Below are 5,000 nucleotides of genomic sequence, written 5' to 3'. Positions count from 1 at the left end.
AGGTAGGTGTGCTCCCAAAACCAAACAACGCACAAAGGGAGCAAACACGGGCAAACAAGTGACGCCATGGCCTACTCGCCCACCGCCCTCTATATTGCCTAACCTTGGCAACCATGGTCCATTCCCCACTATATGCCATGGCCTTGTGCCCATGGTCTTCACAAGACAGCATCCAAGGCGCCTGAAAGGCCAAGGGAGCCCAACCCAGCAATGCCCAGCCAAGGCCAGGCATTCCAGTGCCTACCCGGGCAAAAACGCCCAAAGCATGCCCCATTCGTTAGCCTATCCAGGCAAAAACGCCCAAAACCAGCCCATTCCAGTGCCTATCCGGGGAAAACGCCCAAAGCATGCCCATTCCTTAGCCTATCCAGGCAAAAACGCCCAAAACCAGCACATTCCAGTGCCTATCCGGGCAAAAACGCCCTAAGCCTGCGCATTCCAGCGCCCCGCAGCATGCCACCCTCCTATAGGGTTTGCGCAACCAACCCGCCTAACCACCAGTGGCAACCAAAGGTGCTGTTAGCGACGACTTCTGAAGACGCAACGAGACGCGACGGGTTTGCGCCCAGACGCGACGAGGCGATGCGGGATCTGCGCCCAACCGTGCCTACACCCGCCGACTTGATGCGGGAGCTGCTGGCCCAAGCATGCCTAGCGTGCAAGGCCTGCGTGCAAGGCTAGTGTGCAAGGCTCGTGGGCAAGGCTAGTGCGCAAGGCTAGTGCCCAAGGTCTGTGTGCAAGGCTAGTGCCCAAGGCTAGTGAGCATGGCCTGTGTGCAAGGCTAGTGTGCAAGGCTTGTATGCAAGGCTAGTGTGCAAGGCTGGTGTGCAAGGCTTGTGGGCAAGGCTGGTGCGCAAGGCTAGTTCCCAAGGGTTGTGTGCAAGGCTAGTGCCCAAGGCAAGTGCGCAAGGCTCGTGCCCAAAGCTAGTGCGCAAGGCTTGTGTGCAAGGCTACTGCGATGGGCCAGTGCCCAAGGCTTGTGAGCAAGGCTTGTATGCATGGCTTGTGTGCAAGGCTAGCGTCCAAGGCTTGTGCGCATGGCTTGTGCGCAAGGCTTGTGTCCAAGGCTTTTGTGCAAGGCTCGTGCGCAAGGCTAGTGTGCAAGGCTTGTGCGCATTGGCAGGTAGCCCACCAGCATGCACGATCCAAATGCCACTCACGCGACAACACGGTGCCAAGCCGGGCATGGTGTGCACTCAAAACCAATCAACGGACAGAGGTCATGCGTCATGGGGGGGATCTAGCAAGGCCATGGGGAAGGTCATGGAGGACCTTGGAAGCAAGCGCAAGACGAGAGCGAATCGAACAAGGGGCCAGGACGGGGCCTTGTGCCCATGGTCTTCGCAAGACAGCGTCCAAGGCACCCGAAAGCCCAAGGGAACCCAAACCCGGCCGACACTTGCAATCGCACATGCTCTCTGCAACACACCATCAATGCCGCCCAACGGGGCCAGCACGAGCAGTCCTCCGCGGTCCCCTGGCCCTGCGCACGTTTGTCTTCGAAACCGAGCATCAATGCCACAGAAAGTGCCGGGGCGCCAGCTGGAGCCATCATCCGCGTTGCCATGGCTCGCTTGGCCTTGGCTTGCCAGGCCCCGACACGAGCAATCGCGCATTTTCTTTGCAACCGACCATCAATGCCGCCCAACGGGGCCAGCACGAGCAGTCATCCGCGGTCCCCTGGCCCTGCGCACGTTTGTCTTTGAAACCGAGCATCAATGCCACAGAAAGTGCCGGGGCGCCAGCTGGAGCCATCATCCGACGTGCCATGGCTCTGGTCCCATGGTCTTCGCAACCGAGCATTCGTGACACCCGCGGGGCCAGGACACCAACCCTTCCGACACGAGCATTCGCGCATGTTCTTTGGCCACACAACGGCGCCAGCACGAGCAAAATCATCCGCGGTGCGGTGGCCTTGCACGGCCTTTTGTCTTTGGAACCAACCATCAGTGCCACGGGAAGTGCCGGAGTCCCGGCATCCGCGGTGCCAAGTCATTGCGCCCTTGGTCTCTGCAGCGGGGCATGCCGGGCACTCCCAACCATTGCAAGCAAGCAAGCAAGCAAGAAAGAAAGTAAGTAAGTAAGTAAGTATTACATATAGGGGCGGGACATGCGGGGAGATCTGCGAAACGTGCATTACGGGGCACACGCGTACCTACCGGGGCATACCGACCCCTATTGGGGCACACGTGTGCATATCGGGGCATACCGGGCCTATCGGGGCACACGCGTACATACCGGGGCATACCGAGCCCTACTGGGGCACACGTGCGCATATCGGGGCGTACCAAGCCTATCGGGGCATACGCATGTATCCCAAGGCATACCGAGTCTATCCGGGCATACGCGTTCATACCGGGGCGTAACGGGCCTATCGGGGCATACTTGGGCATATCCGGGCAAAAAATGCCCAAAACTTGCGCAACCTTGGCAACCGTGGTCCATTCCTCTCTATATGCCTAGCCTTGCCAACCGTGGTCCATTCCTCACTATATGCCATGGCCTTGTGCCCATGGTCTTCCCAAGACAGCGTCCAAGGCCCCCGGAAGGCCAAGGGAGCCCAACCCAGCAATGCCCTGCTATGGCAAGCCAAGGCCAAGCATTCCGGTGCCTATCCGGGCAAAAATGCAATTCCTCTCTATATGCCTAGCCTTGGCAACCGTGGTCCATTCCCCACCATATGCCATGGCCTTGTGCCCATGGTCTTCCCAACACAGTGTCCAAGGCGCCCGGAAGGCCAAGGGAGCCCAACCCAGCAATGCCCTGCTTTGGCAAGCCAAGGCCAAGCATTCCGGTGCCTAACCTTGGCAACCGTGGTCCTTTCCTCACCATATGCCATGGCCTTGTGCCCATGGTCTTCGCAAGACATCGTCCAAGGCGCCCAAAAGGCCAAGGGAGCCCAACCCAGCAATGCCTTGCTAGGACAAGCCAAGGCCAAGCATTCCGGTGCCTATCCGGGCAAAAACGCCCAAAGCATGCCCATTCCTTAGCCTATCCAGGCAAAAACGCCCAAAATCTGCACATTCTAGTGCCTATCCGGGCAAAAACGCCCACCAGCATGCCACCCTCCTATAGGGTTTGCGCAACCAACCAGCCTAACCACCAGTGGCAACCAAAGGTGCTGTTAGCGACGACTTCTGAAGACGCAACGAGACGCGACGTGTTTGCGCCCAGACGCGACGAGACGATGCGGGATCTGCGCCCAAGAATGCCTAGACCCGTCGACTTGATGCGGGATCAGCTCGCCCAAGCATGCCTAGTGTGCAAGGCCTGTGTGCAAGGCTAGTGTCCAAGGCTAGTGTGCAAGGCTCATGTGGAACGCTAGTGCGCAAGGCTAGTGCCCAAGGCTTGTGTGCCAGGCCCGTGTGCAAGGCTAGTGTCCAGGGCTTGTGTGCATTGCTTGAGTGCAAGGCTTGTGTGCATTGCTCGAGTGCATGGCTTGTGTGCAAGGGTTGTGCGCAAGGCTAGTGTGCGGGGCTTGTGCGCATGGCTAATGTGCACGGCTTGTGTGCATGGCTACCGTGCAAGGCTAGTTTGCATGGCTAGGGTGCAAGGCTCGCATGCGAGGCTAGTGTGCAAGGCTGCGTGCAAGGGAAGCGTGCAGGGCGAGTGTGCGAGGCCACTGTGCACGGCGCCAGCACTAGCGAGCCATCATCCGCGTTGCCATGGCTCGCTTGGCCTTGGCTTGCCAGGCCCCGACACGAGCAATCGCGCATTTTCTTTGCAACCGACCATCAATGCCGCCCAACGGGGCCAGCACGAGCAGTCATCCGCGGTCCCCTGGCCCTGCGCACGTTTGTCTTTGAAACCGAGCATCAATGCCACAGAAAGTGCCGGGGCGCCAGCTGGAGCCATCATCCGACGTGCCATGGCTCGCTTGGCCTTGGCTTGCCGGGCCCCGACACGAGCAATCGCGCATTTTCTTTGCAACCGACCATCAATGCCGCCCAACGGGGCCAGCACGAGCAGTCATCCGCGGTCCCCTGGCACTGCGCACGTTTGTCTTTGAAACCGAGCATCAATGCCACAGAAAGTGCCGGGGCGCCAGCTGGAGCCATCATCCGACGTGCCATGGCTCTGGTCCCATGGTCTTCGCAACCGAGCATTCGTGACACCCGCGGGGCCAGGACACCAACCCTTCCGACACGAGCATTCGCGCATGTTCTTTGGCCACACAACGGCGCCAGCACGAGCAAAATCATCCGCGGTGCGGTGGCCTTGCACGGCCTTTTGTCTTTGGAACCAACCATCAGTGCCACGGGAAGTGCCAGAGTCCCGGCATCCGCGGTGCCAAGTCATTGCGCCCTTGGTCTCTGCAGCGGGGCATGCCGGGCACTCCCAACCATTGCAAGCAAGCAAGCAAGCAAGAAAGAAAGTAAGTAAGTAAGTAAGTATTACATATAGGGGCGGGACATGCGGGGAGATCTGCGAAACGTGCATTACGGGGCACACGCGTACCTACCGGGGCATACCGACCCCTATTGGGGCACACGTGTGCATATCGGGGCATACCGGGCCTATCGGGGCACACGCGTACATACCGGGGCATACCGAGCCCTACTGGGGCACACGTGCGCATATCGGGGCGTACCAAGCCTATCGGGGCATACGCATGTATCCCAAGGCATACCGAGTCTATCCGGGCATACGCGTTCATACCGGGGCGTAACGGGCCTATCGGGGCATACTTGGGCATATCCGGGCAAAAAATGCCCAAAACTTGCGCAACCTTGGCAACCGTGGTCCATTCCTCTCTATATGCCTAGCCTTGCCAACCGTGGTCCATTCCTCACTATATGCCATGGCCTTGTGCCCATGGTCTTCCCAAGACAGCGTCCAAGGCCCCCGGAAGGCCAAGGGAGCCCAACCCAGCAATGCCCTGCTATGGCAAGCCAAGGCCAAGCATTCCGGTGCCTATCCGGGCAAAAATGCGATTCCTCTCTATATGCCTAGCCTTGGCAACCGTGGTCCATTCCCCACCATATGCCATGGCCTTGTGC

The sequence above is a fragment of the Tasmannia lanceolata genome, unplaced genomic scaffold (assembly GCF_043159265.1).
Source record: "Tasmannia lanceolata isolate RefF3 unplaced genomic scaffold, GAP_Taslan_0.1 ptg000119l, whole genome shotgun sequence".
NCBI lineage: Eukaryota > Viridiplantae > Streptophyta > Magnoliopsida > Canellales > Winteraceae > Tasmannia > Tasmannia lanceolata.
The sequence above is the reverse complement of the archived record's forward strand: the minus strand, read 5'-3'. Positions refer to the sequence as shown.